Source organism: Panthera tigris, chromosome A2 (assembly GCF_018350195.1).
Source record: "Panthera tigris isolate Pti1 chromosome A2, P.tigris_Pti1_mat1.1, whole genome shotgun sequence".
NCBI lineage: Eukaryota > Metazoa > Chordata > Mammalia > Carnivora > Felidae > Panthera > Panthera tigris.
In genome coordinates this window covers 99,284,730-99,302,551 of record NC_056661.1, presented here as the reverse complement: position 1 = coordinate 99,302,551, position 17,822 = coordinate 99,284,730, and the positions used below count along the sequence as shown (strand labels likewise).

Genomic DNA, 17,822 nt, shown 5'->3' with positions numbered 1-17,822 from the left:
AAGAGCTGGTGGTCATACTGAGAACTAAATAATTCAAGACCTATAACCTATATTAGTTTTGCAACTGCGAAGGTTGGGGATTAGGGGGCGCATGAAGAACTGTGAAAGCGAAAGTTGGACCACAAAATTCTCAACGTACAAGCTTTATCAGCTGTGTGTCCAGCTCCTCAACAGAACTAGGTTTCATCTGAACAGGAAATCAATCTACTTATCATGAATGTTTTGTATAATAGCTGTGTACTGTCAGATTAATCATCCACGGTGTTTGCTACACCCATTTTCCAAACTCAATCCCACCCTCAAAGGCAGAAGGTAAGCTGCCCCTGAGAAATATCCTAAAGAACTCGCCAAAGTAAGTTTATGTTTTTAATCTCAGTTAGCCCTGTAATCTGGACTAAATGACATGACACAACACAATCCCAATTCATTAAGGTTGTAAAAATGTGCTTAACCAACTTTGGGGCTCTTTGTTAGCCACTGCACTCAGGTGAATATCACCTGTCAGAAGGTTTTTCATTTCTAAATTAATTTTATCATAGAACCTCTCTCAGTTCTGCTTCTGTAATCATTATGCTCTTTCAATGTCTTTCTAAAGTTTATGTCATTCTAAAGAAGTAATGAAATGAATAGAGCTTTACTATTCTTCTGGCAAGGATTTAAACAAATTTGTGAAGAAAGCCAAGCCAGACAGAGAGATTCCAAGGTAGTTCCTTTAGGGGTTTTGACTTAGCAGGTAATAAAATGATGCCTCTCTTTACTATGACCTTAGGTCACATTGAGGCAGTTTCATTTTTACCTTAAAAGCTGATGAATGCCACCTGACACACAATATTTTGTGTATATAAAATATATACACAATAGTATGTAGTGCTATTTTCTTTACAAAAAAGTATTCTTTTTCTGGAAATCAAATGTGTCCAGAACAATTAAAAATGGTTAGAGATTTTAACGTTATGAAATTGAATATTATGAACATGAATTAAACCCAACTGACTTTTATATAAGCCCCATTAGCATAAGAGCAGGAAAAATACTTTAAAAATCTGAAAATAGCACAACGATGCATAAGAGCTAAGGTTCTGACGTGGGATGGAGTTTTCATTTAAAGGCCTTAATTACGCATGGCCTATTTATGTGTCCTCTGTGGCGCTAAAGCTCAGTGAATTTGGAATAGATCTGCCCCAAATTATGGAATCGTATAATGTTACAGCAAGACTAATTGCAAAAGCAATACAGTCTCCAAAAGTCTCTTGCAGCAGATAAGGAAGCTGAAAACCCAAGTGAGTATGTGACTTGTCCAGAGTCCCCACTTAGGACAGATGATTTAGAGGCCCATTGCCAGACCCCCAGGCCTTTAGCACTTAGGCAGTATGTGCACTACCGTGCTCTGGTCCACACAAAGTCTGCCCCAACTTTCTTCTTGTCTGGATTCCTGGGCCATAGATGATAGGAAAGCTGTTCCCAAACTCCCTTTCAACCAGGATTCTACATGTGATCTGGTGAAAGGAAAGAATTAATAGCTGAACTGTAAATCTTCCTCCAGCCTCAGAGATACTTGACCATGGTTAGATCTTTAGTTAAACTTCTTGGAAATATCCACTGTGGTCAGTTGAGGGAGCCAAAAATGCTCCTGAGTATGTTGTACTTAGTTGGGAAGATTGTTTGCTCTAGAACTTACACTTCATGGACACGGACTGTAGCTGCAATAGAGAGTGGGAGCTCGGCACATGACCTTTGGGGTGCTAGGTGATTAGCAAAGTGTTTAGGTTCAGGGATTCTGAACTCTGTGGATTCCCGAATATTGAGTCTGGTAATTCAATGAAGAACAAGACACAGCTTTTGCCTTGGTGGGGTTCGTGCTTATAGACCAGGCATTCTCAGGAGGGAGGAGGGAGGGAAGGAAGAGGTAATATCACCTACAAGTGGGTGAAAATTGGTTCTTGGCAGAGTGAAAAAATCTGTTTTTAAACCTGTAAAGCACAGACATACATTCAATAAATAAACAGATACGCACTATATATGTGGTGTTAAAATTTTATGGGAGGGATAGTGCTTATGAACAAAATGCCTAGAAAGGTTTTTGGGGAGAAGTGGTATTAAAAATGGGTCAAGAAACACAAGAAAATTTAACAAGAAGTTTCAACACAGTGTGACAAATGCTGTCATAAACCAAGTGGACTGTGAGAGCACAAAATAGAGACGCCTAACCTGGGCTCAAGGAGACGGGAAGACTACTCTGCAGACAACATCTCCACTGAGGCCAAAATGACAAGTCAGGGCTAGAAGAGGGATAGCAGGCATTCCAGAAATGTGGAGCATTATGTGTAAAGTCCTAGGGTTGAGAAATAAAGCATGCCACATTAATGAAACTGCATGACGTTCACAAACTTCACAAGAAAATTCAAGTTGGAAAAGGGAAAGGCTAAGATGAGGTTTCTACTTTTACCCATACCATGTAACCCATATTACTGCCACTTTTGAGTAGGGTCCAAAGCAATAGAAGGCTCTATGGCAAGTCAACACTGTAATGCAAGCTGCTTTTGGGCCTTGTAACTCAGCAGATCCAATGAGACACAAGATACCTGTGATAAATAGGGATGGTGTACGAGTCTATGATAAGCAACAAAAGGAGAATCACAGCATAGAGCTAGGGGGTTTTGAAGCAAACTCACATCCTCTTCTGCAGAAAACTACCCTTTCGAGAAACAGTTTTTGGCCTGCTACAGGTACCAATAGATTAAATGCCTCACCATGACATATCAAGTGACCATGTGAACTGAGCAGCCAATACAAACCTGGGTGCTGACTCACTGAGCCATAAATTGAGTGTATACAACAGCCATCTATCAGCACGTTCCATGAGTAGATGGTTCAGACTTCTTTGATACCTACTTTGGTTGCATTACCTATTTTCCCCTAGTCCATACTTACAGCACCATAGGAATTCCTATGACAGTAGGTTGAAGAGAGAAAAACTCAGTCGTGGTTTACAGGTGTTTCTGCACAATATTCTAGCACCAACCAGAGGTAAATGGCTGCAGCATCACAATTCTTCTCAGCGCTGGCAATGAAGGGTAGCTTAAGGGAAGATTTTCCCAGTGGGAAGTTTATTTGATTGTTCACTGTGCACCAGATGATGGGCCAATGTATGTATCTACATTGATTTGTGGGCAGTTGTTAACAGTTGATCTGGATGATCAAGGACTTGGAAAGAACAATATTGGAAGACACCTGACAGTGAGGTCTGGGGAAGAAATACGAGGATTAACCATTCAGAATGGGTAGAGAATGTGAACATATTTGTATGCCATGCTATTGGTCATCAGAAAACATCTATTGCAGGGGAAGTTCTCAGTAATCAAGTGAAATGACATGGAATGTAGATGTCAGTCAATCCCTCCCCAGTCATCCCGGGTCTTGCTCAATGGGCCCATGTACAAAGTGGCCATGGTGGCAGGAACAGAGGCTATAAATGAGCTCAGTAACAGTGACTTCCCCTCACCAAAGCTGACTTCGCTACCACTGTTGTTAGTGTCTAATCTGCAAACACCAGAGATTAAGCCCCCTGGTCTGCTAGTATTCCCTACAGGGACAAGATAGATATCTAGTGGCAGATTGATTACATTGGTTACACGGAAGAGACAGGAATTTATCTTTATTCAAATAGACATATTCTGGATATGGATTGACATCCCTATTTATAATGTCCTGCCAGCACCACAATTTGTGAACCTCTGAAATGCTTCATTTGTCATCACGGTATTATGCAAATATCATTTCTAATCAGGGAGTTCATTCCAGAGCAAAAGGGGTGCACAATGGGCTCATGCCAATGGAGCTCATGAGTCTTCCAGTACCTATCACCTAGAAAGAATTAACCCAGTAGAATGGGGAAATACCCTACTGAAGACTCAGCTCTGGTTCCGTCTGGGAAATGATATCCTGAAAGGACAGGATTCTATTTTACAGGATGCAGTTCATAATTGGAATCAGTGACCAATAAGTAAAACAGTCTCTCCCACAGTTAGACTACATGGGTCTAGAAATCAACATATGGAATTGCATGTGGTTCCCCCCACTATTAATAATCCACATGCAGAATTTCTGCTTTCTGTCCCTACAACTTTGAGGTTTTCCAGTTTAGAAGGGAGAAATATTTCTATTAGGAGACACAATGACAGTTCTGTTGAATTAGAAATTGAGACTACAACTTGACCATTTAGAGCTCCTCGGACTACTGAGTCAATAGGTGAAGGTGGGTTTAATCCACCTGGCTGAGATGATTATCCCTGATTACTAGAAGGAAACTGGTCTGCTGCTATACATTAAAACAGGGAGGACTATATGTGAAATCCAGGGATTGGTCTGCCCAAAAAAGGCAGGTTCTTTGGAGAAGCAGACCCATCAGGAATGAAGATTTAGCCACCAATTAAAATACTTTGACCTTCTGAAGTTATAGCTGTAAGCACAGGAAACATGGGATGTATAAAGGAAGAAGGAAGTTAGAATATAAACAATGGTCCTTTGGCTCATTATAGAAACAATGACTAATGGTCATACATTTTTTTCTTCTTTGCTGATTATAGGAATGGATGTATGTTTGTGTATTTGTAAATACAAATTTATTTTTCTCTCACATTTCTTTTATTTATACAAGTTTTGTTGGCAGTTAAGTTTACAATTTAGTCTTTAGGCAATTAAATATTCGAGTGGAATTGTGACTGAAATTGAGGAATAAGTATTATAGTTCAGAGATAAAAGGTGTGATTACTAATGAAGTTGGATGCATTTGTTGTTGAGATTTTGATTCTCATTTTGAGAAAAGGATGAGAACATCTTCATTTGTAAAAAAGGATGGTTACCTTGTTGGTTGAAATAAGAGAGCTATTTTTGTTGTTTGAGATACAAATAGGCATAGAAAGGGTGTGCGTGTGTGCTAACTAGCCAAAGGGATGGGTTTTGCCAGTTATTAAGTTACTGTTGGTTATCTTCAAACCCACCCCTCTAGAGGGAGCCAGACCATAAGAGACTCTTAAAAACTGAGAATAAACTGAGGGTTGATGGGGGATGGGAGAGAGGGGAAAGTGGGTAATGGGCATTGAGGAGGCACCTGTTGGGATGAGCACTGGGTGTTGTATGGAAACCAATTTGACAATAAATTTCATATTAAAAAATAAATAAAAAATAAAAAAACCCACCCCTCTTTACCCTGTTTGTGACATTGAGGCTGGGGCTCTACAAATCACATTTCTGCTCTGCCAAAAGGCTTTGTTAGATCCTGCCAATAGGAATGCCAAGAAAACTACATAGGCGGGAGAAGAGGCTGGTCCTTCCTGTTACTTACTGTTTGCTTCTTACTTGCTCTGTTTCTGTCAGTGATACCCCAGCCTCACCTCTTCCCTCAAGAAGTGGCAGCCCAATGTCCAACAATTGCAGACTAGCATCCTCCTACTCCATCTCAGAGACACCAGCACCAGTGTCTGCAGAGGTCTAAGCTTCAGCCACTCAGGATACCACCTCTAAACTTCTAAGCTTTAATCAATTCAACTTCTTCCCTTATTCCTCCACCCCTAGGATTAATAACCACTTCTTTATTCTTTGCTCTACGCTATCTTAGCGTTCTCTTTTTGCTTTGACAGCTCTTCAATAACTAGTTAACAATTCTTTATATTCAGTTCTCTTAGTAACAAAGACTGGTGCAGTTTCAGTCCCCTGAATGGCCACTGACTAATACATACATACATACATACATACATACATACATACATACATAAATACACACACACACACACACACACACACACACACACACAGGCTGGATTACAAAGCATCTTACGATACCCATTAAGAAGTTTGGACTTATTCTCAGTAAAATGGCATTGAAGAATTTTTAAACCAAGAAAGTAGCAATCAGATTTGGACTTGAGAAAAAGTGCCCTGGCTGCACTCTGGAGAATACATTGGAGGGGTCAATCCTAGAGGCATTTAGGAAGGGATCACAGAAATCCAGATGAGATGGTGGCTTGAAGTGAAGAAGTGAAATTGATTTTAAAAATGAAGTAGGGGATCTCATTCTTCTCCTTCGGAGACTCCTGTCACAGGGAGGTGCACTGGCTCTGAGCTGCCTCTACTCTGATTGCAAAATCAACATTAAAGAGAGTTTCAGAATCAGTTTGTGGTAAAGTGAAGCATCTTTGTGATCTTTCTTAGTTATTTTTAAAAGTGAAACATCTTTGTAATCTTTCTTAGTTATTTGTTTTTAAAAAAATCACATACTCCTCTGGCGGCCAACATGGCAGAGAAATAGGAGTATTCCATACGTCCTGCGTCTCTCACACAAAGAAGTGTAGAAGCCCAATGACTTTGAACACCAGAGTCTGGGAGGAAAAGAGACCGAATCTACTAGGAAGAAAATGGGAACGCTGGGAAAAAGATAGGTGGGTAACTGCGAACTGGGAGAGATAAAAAAGACCACATGGGCACGGAGGGGAGGGACCCCCTTCTGCAGAGAGACAAAGGGAAGAGAAAGAGCGGCTAGGGAAGTGCAGGACCTTATCTGGATGGGAAAAAGTCCGCAGACTGAGACTGAGAGGGATCCGATCTCTAACTGCAGGGCTTTCTTTGGACTGGGGCCAGCTACCTGTTCGCACACCTGGGGAGGAAGGGAGCCAGGCCTGGGTGCAGTGTTAGGTCAGAGGCTCAGTCTGCAGCTGGAGAAAGTGGTTCCCTCCCTGGAGGGCTGCACGATTGTACAGAACCTGCCTGCGTCCGCCACCGCAGGGCCCAGTGATTGGGCCAAGGGCTCAGTCGGCGGGAGGATAAGGCCACCATTTCCCTGGAATGCTGTGGGAAAAGACAAAGGTTGCCTGCATCCACCACCCAGGGGAGGCTTGCGTGGAGGGTCGAGGCCCAGTCCTCTGTAGGAAAAGGCTGTCCTCCCTGAAGTGCTGCAGCACAGACAAAGCCAGCCAGCCAGGACCACATATCGTGGCACTGAGAGGTGCTTCCTCAGGGCCAGAGCGCATGGACCGGGACTTTGAATCCTAGCCAAGCGCAGGGTCAGGGGAGTTGGAGAGAGAAGGACCGCCCCGTCTGCACCCGGGGCACAGGATGACTCAAACTGAGTCCACTGGTCAGGCTCCGTGGAGAAGAGACTGGAGGATCACCATTCCCCCGCACCACCGCCACCAAGGCAGGGCTTCAGGGATCACTCCCAGGGCCCATAGTGGAGGTGGGTTCAGATTTCACCAAACCACGCCCCTTTGCACTGGGTAAAGGCGTTTCCACCAGAGCAGCACAGACCCTGCAGATAGCTACTACCGACAAGCAATGCAGCATTGCCTAGATTAACTCTAGGTCAATTCTTGATATATACATATATTATCCGCCCCCCCCCACCCGCCCCATTTCTCCTCCTTACTCTAAAGGGTAAAGAGGTAAAACCTCTTCCCTCCCCTAGGCTGCTTACTCTGGCTATTGGTATGTCTAAACAGACATATTTAATCTACTGTCTTGATACATGTTCTACACCTCCTTCTTTACACTCCTTTCTCTCTCTCTGGAATAATCAAGCCATATAGTTTCTCTGTCTGGGCACTGTTATCTTCATTTCGTTTTCCCTGCCTCCTTCTTTATTTTCCTTTCTCTCTCTCTGGATTAAGCCTTTTGGTCTCTCTGCCTAATCAATGCTTATCCTCCCCCCCCCCCCCACACACACACACTCCTGTCATTTCTCTCTTTGTATGTGCTCTTCCATCAGCACCACCTCTACCCTCTTCTTTACTTGTAGTTGTTGTTTGGTTTTTTTTTTTGTTTTTAGTCTTTAGGTTTTTGTTTTTGTTTACTTGTTTGTGTTATTTGTGTGTTTGCGTGTTTTTGTCTCCTGTTTGTCTATCTGTTTTCCTTTACAGGGCTACCCCAAGGAAGTACACACACAAGGAAATCAAAGCACATCTGATGGAGGGTCTAAAATATTACTACAAGTAAGGTAACAAAATAACCAAAGTCACAACAACAGAGAGAAAGTAACAATCCCCCCAAAAACACCTCCTGAAGGGCCAGGCCCTGGACAGTGTATGACCCTCCTTTAATATAGCAGTGCTCGCAGGTGCAGAGCAAACAAGCTTTTAAAATGCATAAGGGACAGAAAAATAGCCAAAATGATGAGACAGAAGAATTACTCCTCAAAAGAAATTCCAGGAAGTAGCGACAGCTATCGAGTTGATCAAAACTGATTTAAGCAATACAATGGAACAAGAATTTAGAATAATAGTCATAAAATTAATCGCTGGGCTTGAAAAAAGCATAGAGGACAGCAGAAAATCGATTGCTACAGAGATCAAGGGACTAAAAAATAGTCATGAGGAATTAAAAATGTTATAAATGAGGTGCAAAATAAAATGGAGACAACAACAGCTCAGATTGAAGAGGCAGAGGAAAGAATAGGTGAATTAGAAGATAAAATTATGGAAAAAGAGGAAGCTAAGAAAAGAGAGATAAAAAAATCCAGGAGTATGAAGGGAGAATTAGAGAACTAAGTGAGGCAATCAAAGGGAACAATATTCGTATCATAGGAATTCCAGAAGAAAAAGAGAGAGGAAAGGGACTGAAGGTGTACTTGAACAAATCATAGCTGAGAACTTCCTGATCTGGGGAAGGAAACAGGCATTGAAATCCAAGAGGCACAGAGAACTCCCTTCAGATGTAACATGAATCGATCTTCTACACAACATATCATAGTGAAACTGGCAAAATACAAAGATAAAGAGAGAATTCTGAAAGCAGCTAGGGATAAACAGGCCCTAACATACGAAGGTAGACACATAAGGGTAGTAGCAGACCTATCTACTGAAATTTGACAGTCCAGAAAGGAATGGCAGGAAATCTTCAATGTGATAAACAGAAAAAATATGCAGCCGAGAATCCTTTACCCAGCAAGTCTGTCATTCAGAGTAGAAGGAGAGATAAAAGTTTTCCCAAACAAACAAAAACTGAAGGAATTTGTCACCACTAAACCAGCCCTACAAGAGATCCTAAGGGGGATTCTGTGAGTGAAATGTTGCAAGGACCACAGAGTAACAGAGACACCACTACAAGCACGAAACCTACAAATACCACAATGACTCTAAACATATATCTTTCAATAACAACATTGAATGTAAATGGACTAAATGCTCCAACCAAAAGACATAGGGTATCAGAATGGATTAAAAAAAAAAAAAACAAGACCCATCTATTTTGTGCCTACAAGAGATTCATTTTAGACCTGAGAACAACTTCAGATTGAAAGTGAGGGGATGGAGAACTATCTATCATGCTACTGGGAGTCAACAGAAAGCTGGAGTAGCCATACTTATATCAGACAAACTAGACTTTAAATTAAAGGCTGTAACAAGAAATGAAGAAGGGCATTATATAATAATTACAGGGTCTGTCCATCAGGAAGAGCTAACAATTATAAATGCCTATGCGCCGAATTTGGAGGCCCCAAATATATAAAACAATCACAAACATAAGCAACCTTATTGATAAGAATGTGGTAATTGCAGGAGACTTTAATACTCCACTTACAACAGTGGATAGAACGTCTAGACAGAGAATAAATAGAGAAACAAGGGCCCTGAATGATATATTGGATCAGATGGACTTGGCAGATATATTTAGAACTCTGCATCCTAAAGCAACAGAATATATTTTCTTCTTGAGTGCACATGGAACGTTCTCCAAGATAGATCACATTCTGGGTCACAAAACAGCCCTTCATAAGTATACAAGAATTGAGATCATACCATGCATACTTTCAGACCACAATGCTATGAAGCTTGAAATCAACCATAGGAAAAAGTCTGGAAAGCCTCCAAAAGCATGGAGGTGAAAGAACACCCTACTAAAGAATGAATGGGTCAACCAGGCAATTAGAGAAAAAATTAAAAAATATATGGAAACAAATGAAAATGAAAATACAACAATCCAAACACTTTGGGATGCAGCAAAGGCAGTCCTGCGAGGAAAATACATTTCAATCTAGGCCTATCTCAAGAAAGAAGAAAAATCCCAAATACAAAATCTAACAGCACACCTAAAGGAACTAGAAGCAGAACAGCAAAGACACCCCACACCCAGCAGAAGAAGAGAAATAATAAAGATTAGAGCAGACATAAACAATATAGAATCTAAACTGTAGAGCAGATCAACGAAACCAAGAGTTGGTTTTTTGAAAAAATAAAATTGATAAACCTCTAGCCAGGCTTCTCAAAAAGAAAAGGGAGATGACCCAAATAGATAAAATCATGAATGAAAATGGAATTATTACAACCAATCCCTCAGAGATACAAGCACTTATCAGGGAATACTATGAAAAATTATGAGTCAACAAACTGGACAACCTGGAAGAAATGGACAAATTCGTTAGCTCCCACACACTTCCAAAACTCAAACAGGAAGAAATGGAAAACTTGAACAGACCCATAAACAGCAAATAAATTGAATCAGTTATCAAAAATCTCCCAACAAATAAGAGTCCAGGACCAGATGGCTTCCCAGGGGAATTCTACCAGACATTTAAAGCAGAGATAATACCTATCCTTCTCAAGCTGTTCCAAAAAATAGAAAGGGATGGAAAACTTCCAGACTCATTCTATGAAGCCAGCATTACTTTGATTCCCAAAGCAGACAGAGACCCAGTAAAAAAAGAGAACTACAGGCCAATATCTCCGATGACTATGGATGCAAAAATTCTCAACAAGATACTAGCAAATCAAATTCAACAACATATAAAAAGAATGGATGATCAAGTGGGATTCATTCCTGGGTTGCAGGGCTGGTTCAACATTCACAAATCAATCAATGTGATACATCAAATTAATAAAAGAAAAGATAAGAACCATATGATCCTGTCAATTGATGCAGAAAAAGCATTTGACAAAATTCAGCATCCTTTCTTAATAAAAACCCTCAAGAAAGTCGGGATAGAAGGAACATACTTAAACATCATAAAAGCCATTTATGAAAAGCCCACAGCTAATATCATCCTCAATGGGGAAAAACTGAGAGCTTTCACCCTGAGATAAGGAACATGACAGGGATGTCCACTCTTACCATTGTTAACATAGTGTTGGAAGTGCTAGCATCAGCAATCACAACACAAGGAAATTAAAGGTATCAAAATTGGCAAAGATGAAGTCAAGCTTTCAGTTTTTGCAGATGACATGATACTATACAGGGAAAACCTGATAGACTCCACCAAAAGTCTGCCAGAACTGATACATGAATTCAGCAAAGTTGCAGGATACAAAATCAATGTACAGAAATCAGTTGCATTCTTATACACCAATAATGAAGCAACAGAAAGACAAATAAAGAAACTAATCCCATTCACAATTGCACCAAGACGCATAAAATAGCTAGGAATAAATCTACCAAAGATGTACAAGATCTGTATGCTGAAAACTATAGAAAGCTTATGAAGGAAATTGAAGAAGATATAAAGAAATGGAAAAACATTCCATGCTCATGGGTTGGAAAAATAATTATTGTCAAAATGTCAATACTACTCAAAGCTATCTACACATTCAATGCAATCCCAATCAAAATTGCACCAGCATTCTTCTTGAAACTAGAACAAGCAATCCTAAAATTCATACGGAACCACAAAAGGCCCCGAATAGCCAAAGTAATTTTGAAGAGGAAGACCAAAGCAGGAGGCGTCACAATCCCAGACTTTAGCCTCTACTACAAAGCTGTAATCATCAAGACAGCATGGTATTGGCACAAAAACACATAGACTAATGGAATAGAATAGAGACTCCAGAATTGGACCCACAAACGTATGGCCAACTAATCTTTGACAAAGCAGGAAAGAATATCCAGTGGAAAAAAGACAGTCTCTTTAACAAATGGTGCTGGGAGAACTGGACAGCAACATGCAGAAGGATGAAACTAGACCACTCTCTTACACCATTCACAAAGGTAAACTCAAAATGGATGAAGGACCTGAGTGTGAGACAGAAAACCATCAAAACTCTTGAATAGAAAGCAGGAAAAAAACCTCTCTGACCTCAGCCACAGCAATTTCTTACTTGACACATCTCCAAAGGCAAGGGAATTAAAAGCAAAAATGAATGATTGGGACCTCATGACGATAAAAAGCTTCTGCACTGCAAAGGAAACAATCACCAAAGTAAAAGGCAACCCAAGGAATGGGAAAAGATATTTGCAAATAGCATATCAGACACAGGGCTACTATCCAAAATCTGTAAAGAACTCACCAAACTCCACACCCAAAAAACAAATAATACAATGACGAAATGGGCAGAAAACATGAATGGACACTTCTCTAAAGAAGACATCCAGATGGCCAACAGGCACATGTAACGATGTTCAACGTCACTCCTCATCAGGGAGATACAAATCAAAACCACACTGAGATATCACCTCACACTGGTCAGAGTGGCTAAAATGAACAAATCAGGAGACTATAGGTGCTGGTGAGGATATGGAGAAGCAGGAACCCTCTTGCACTGTTGGTGGGCATGCAAACTGGTGTGGCCGCTCTGAATAACAGTGTGGAGGTTCCTCAAAAAATTAAAAATAAATCTACCCTATGACCCAGCAATAGCACTGCTAGGAACTTACCCAAGGGATACAAGAGTGCTGATGCATAGGGGCACTTGCATCCCAATGTTTATAGCAGCACTTTCAACAATAGCCAAATTATGGAAAGAGCCTAAATGTCCATCAACTGATGAATGGATAAGAAGTTGTGGTTTATATATACAATGGAATACTACGTGGCAATGAGAAAGAATGAAATCTGGCCTTTTGTAGCAATGTGGATGGAACTGTAGAATGTTATGCTAAGTGAAATAAGTCAAGCAGAGAAAGACAGATACCATATGTTTTCACTCATATGTGGATCCTGAGAAACTCAACAGAAGACCAGGAGGGAGGAGAAGGCGGGGGGGGGGGGGGGGGGGGGAATGTTAAGAGAGGGAAGGAGGCAAACCATAAGAGACTCTTAAATACTGAGAATAAACTGAGAGTTGATAGGGGTTGGGGGAGGGGAAAGTGGGTGACGGGCATTGAGAAGGGCACCTTTAGGGATGAGCACTGGGTGTCATACAGAAACCAATTTGAAAATAATTTTCATATTAAAAAATAATAAATAATAAAATAAATTAAAATTCTTTAAAAAAATGAAGTAGTAGCTATTAAACAGTTAGGACCAACAGAACTTGGTGTTGGATTGGATAAAGGTAGGGAAGGAGGGCAAGAAGTTTATTTCATTTAGAAGTGACAAAGGTCAAAATAAAAAGCTTCTGCACAGAGAAGGTAACAACCAGCAAAACTAAAAGGCAATGACAGAATGGGAGAAGATATTTGCAAACGACATGTCAGATAAAGGGTTAGTATCCAAAATCTACCAAGAACTTATCAAACTCAACACCAGAAAAACAAATAGTCCAGTGAAGAAATGGGCAAAAGACATAAATAGACACTTCTCCAAAGAAGACATCCCGATGGCCAACTGACACATGAAAAAATGCTCCACATCACTCATCATCAGGGAAATACAAATCAAAACCACAATGAGATACCACCTCACACCTGTCACAATGGCTAACATGAACAACTCAGGCAACAAGAGATGTTGTCGAGGATGCAGAGAAAGAGGATCTCTTTTGCACTGCTGGTGGGAATGCAAACTAGTGCAGCCACTCTGGAAAAAAGGATGGAGGTTTCTCAAAAAATTAAAAAAAGAACTACCCTATAACCCAGTAAATGCACTACTAGGTATTTAACCAAAGGATATAGGTGTGCTGTTTTGAAAGGGCACATGCACCCCAATGTTTATAGCAGCACTATCAACAATAGCCAGAGTATGGAGAGAGCCCAAATGTCCATCGATGGATGAATGGATAAAGAGGATGAGATATATATATATATATATATATATATATATATATATATATATCATACACATATATACATACATACATACATACAATGGAGTATTACTCGGCAATCACAATTATGTGGATGGAACTAGAGGTTATTATGCTAAGCAAAATTAGAGAAAGACAAATATATGACTTCACTCATATGAGGACTTTAAGAGACAAAAGAGATGAATATAAGGTAAGGGAAGCAACAATAATATAAAAACAGGGAGAGGGATGAAACATAAGAGACTCTTAAATATGGAGAACAAACAGAGGGTTACTGGAAGGACTGTGGGAGGGGGGATGGGCTAAATGGGTAAGGGGCATTAAGGAATCTACTCCTGAAATCATTGTTGCATTATATGCTAACTTGAATGCAAATTTAAAAAACAATAACAATAAAAAGAAAAGAAGTGACAATGAGGAAGTCAGCAAGGTTGATAGTCTCTGGTAATGACAGCTGGGTAATTTTATTCATAGAAAAGAAGCTCAAACACTGAGGGTTAATCAGGTTTAATGCAATCAAATGAATTTAGTTTTGAATTGTGGTCTTTGGGCCTTCCGACATCTAGTAGTTAGATTCACAGATCTGGAGATCAAGAGAAACAGAGAGATTTGGGAATTAGCAAAATACACAGTACAGAGAGCCAAAGGAGTTGATGGAGTACCCAGAGAGAAAATGGAGTGAAAATACATCTAAGGCTAAAATCTTAATGAATATGAAGATGTTTCATGTGGTTCTCAGAGTAAACAGGTGTATTTCTCTCCATTCCTGAATTTGAAAGATACTAACAACTCTGTTCAGATTTAGAGCCCATTTGTGTGACCCCTGGACCTCAGAAATTTGCCACACAGTCTCCTCCTTTTGAGATAGCTGCTATCATCTAGTGTTTACTGCCACGCCATCAGTGTCTCCTGGCATTGGGGACTCTAGTGAGGACGGCCCTATTTGCTGGCATGACTACTAGTTGGCCAGTGTGGGGCGCTCATCCCAGAGGAATTGATGCAGAGGTGCCTCAAAGCATGCTGAGAACTTTGTGAGCAAAATAAGACCCTCTGAGAGAGTAAGACCACTGAAAAGCAAGTGAGTGCAGTGTCACTGGATGAGGACATGACCAATAAGTGCTGACCCAACAGGGGACCCGTCTATCACCTTTACCAGCTCAATTACATTTCCCTTTGGGAGGAAGTGTAACAGTATGGTGGTTAAAGTCACAGGTGCTAGCAAACTAAAGTATATGATCCCAGTCCTTGCGCTTAGCAGCTATCTGACCTCAAGAGAGTTATTTCATTTCTTGAATTTCAGATGATTCATCTATAAAATATAGAAAATAATAGCAACCCAAATTACAGAAGAGTTGGCATTTAAATGAGAGAATCCACGTAAAGCTCAGTGCTCGGCATAAAATAAACATTTTGTGTTAGCTGTATGTGCTAGAAATCAGTTTATTGCCTCTCCTTTCCAAAGTCATCCTCAATACCAGCTCTGTGCTAATGGAGATTTAAATAATTCTTCTTTGCAGTGAGCATAGTATTAAGCTTTGTCGATGGAGGGTTACTGCAAGAGGTAACCAGACTTCTCTCCCTGATTGCAGTGTGCCATTTTTGCTTCTTGCTCCTGCTGTATAGATGTCAGCGAGACAGAGTTTGAGATATCCAGAGATACTTTGCCCCAGCTGCACACCCAGGATATATAGCCTCTTATCAAGCTTGCAGCCTGGCCTGAGCTGGTGCACACTTCACATGGCCCTCCTGACATAGACCCTGGGCATCCCAGGCCTCATGGCACCTTGCCCACAAATAGGCTTTTGATGCCCTGACTCACTCTGTGTGCCTGCTGCCAGCCTCAGCCCTCCTGCACTCCCTATGTTGTTTCCCCAGCAACTCCAGATATGAAAAGTGCATACCCCAGGCTGCACACTGCCCTGCCAATGAACAGTATGCAGATACCCCACTTTCTCTGCATGCCTACCTCCCAGCCCCAGCACACCCACCAGAGGGTAGCTTCCTGCTTGCCCAGCAAATATAGACTACTTCTAGCCTGGGAAAAACAACAAATATCTCTGCTGTCCCATCAGCTACAACCATACTTTCTCCAGTGAGTTCTGAATCCTAGCCTTGGGGAGGGCCCCCCATTCCAACTGTGTCCTTCCTTGGATATTCTCCATCAGCCCTAGTGTTTCCTTTAGAGTTTTCCTTAGATCTTTTTAGTTGCTTCTTGATTATATTTAATACTTTTTTACATTAAACCTTCTACATTCAAAGTAATGGTGATTTTGGTTTCCAGAATAGATCTTGACTGATGCACTATTTTTAGATGTCATTATTTTATTCAACACATATGTATTGAATTCTTGCTGTGTGCTTGGCGCTGTTCTAAATACTGATGAAACATGGAGCGCCTGGTTGGCTCAGTAGGTTGAGCATCCAACTTCAGCTCAGGTCATGATCTCATGGTTGGTGGATTCAAGACTCAGGTTGGGTTCTGTGCTGCCAGCTCGGAGCGTGGAGCCTGCTTCGGATTCTGTGTCTCCCTCTCTGCCCCCCTCCCTGCTTCCATTCTGTCTTTCTCTCTCTCTCAAAATTAAATAAACATTAAAAAAATTAATAATAGATAATAAGTCCTGATGAAACAGCAATACATAAGATGAAATTCCTGCACTTAAGGAATTTGCATTCTCTATAGGAAGACAGATTGGAGCAACAGTTAAATGATGTGAGACGTCTCCTTGTCTCTAGAAGGCAGAAGATAACCCTCACGTGTTTCATGAAGCTTGGAGATCAAATTCACATCTCCTCCCTACTTTAGAAAAGTTGGTGTAAAATACCAACTAGTACAAATCCAGTTCATTCAAGTGTTTTTACCATAATCTTTTTTTAACCATTTAAAAATCACATTATTTTGAGTGAGCTTGTCTTACAAGTTCATTGTAACATACATTTTAAACTTACAATTTAACCATTTTTTTTCCTGGTGCTCGCTTCTCTTTTTAGTCCTCTAGTGTGAGGGGCAGCATTCAGTAGATATGCTGTTACTCTGCGCATAGTTATTATTTTAAAGTTGCCTAGCAACAATTATTTCACATTCAACTCCTATCAGCTTTTGCACTGAGATGTTTTGAAACCCTGAAAAGGGTGTACTATTTCAGGTATTTAGCATTCAACTCCATTACTTCTTTGCTAAAATAGCACAGTCTTAAAGTTTGTATAGAAATTATACATTTATTAGAGCTAATAATAATTGCTAATTGAACCAGCATTTCTACATGTTTCTATGAGAATTAGAGATATCCAAAGCACAAAACTAGTTGGAATAAGTAAATTTGTGTTTCAAATTCGCTAATCTTGAGAGTTAGAATGCATTTCTTGATCAAAGAAATTCTAAAAATGAAAGGGTAAAACTAGACTAGTCTAACTAGGGTTAGACTAGCTAAACTTATCAACGTCTTCAAATTCAATAGTTTTGTATGAATCTAATTGACATTACAAAGGTCCTATAGCCTTTTCTCTATTATGTCTCTTGCTAAAGAGTAAATTAAAGACCAAAGAGAAAATGCAAACAGTCCTCAAGTGTTCACTGCAAAACAAAGTTTATTTGAAACACATCAACATAAAATAGTGCCAAGGTCTAGAATGTAAAGAGCTTTATAAAAAATAAAAGCAACAAGTGCAAATACAAACGTAGCCCTTCTCTTTATTTTCCATCTCAAACCAGTGTGTTCCTCTGTTACATATTGAACACATTCATAGAAATGTTATGAATAAATCAAAACTGTAGAGAGTTGGATTACACTGAAAGAGGGGAGCTACTTATATTAAATGAAAGAAAACCTGTGGTTGATCCTTAATAAAATAAAATTATTATTTTCTTACTTTATTGAA

At 40.2% G+C, this 17,822-nt stretch overlaps 1 long non-coding RNA gene across 1 annotated transcript in view; it reads right to left on the bottom strand.

Moving 5' to 3' along the window:
* LOC122233623 overlaps positions 1–16,971 on the bottom strand; it is a 44,983-nt gene extending 28,012 nt beyond the window's left edge. Inside the window, exon 1 of the long non-coding RNA XR_006211266.1 lies at positions 16,893–16,971. This is a non-coding gene — a long non-coding RNA (uncharacterized LOC122233623). The remainder of the gene's footprint in view (positions 1–16,892) is intronic.
* Positions 16,972–17,822: the final 851 nt, after the last annotated feature.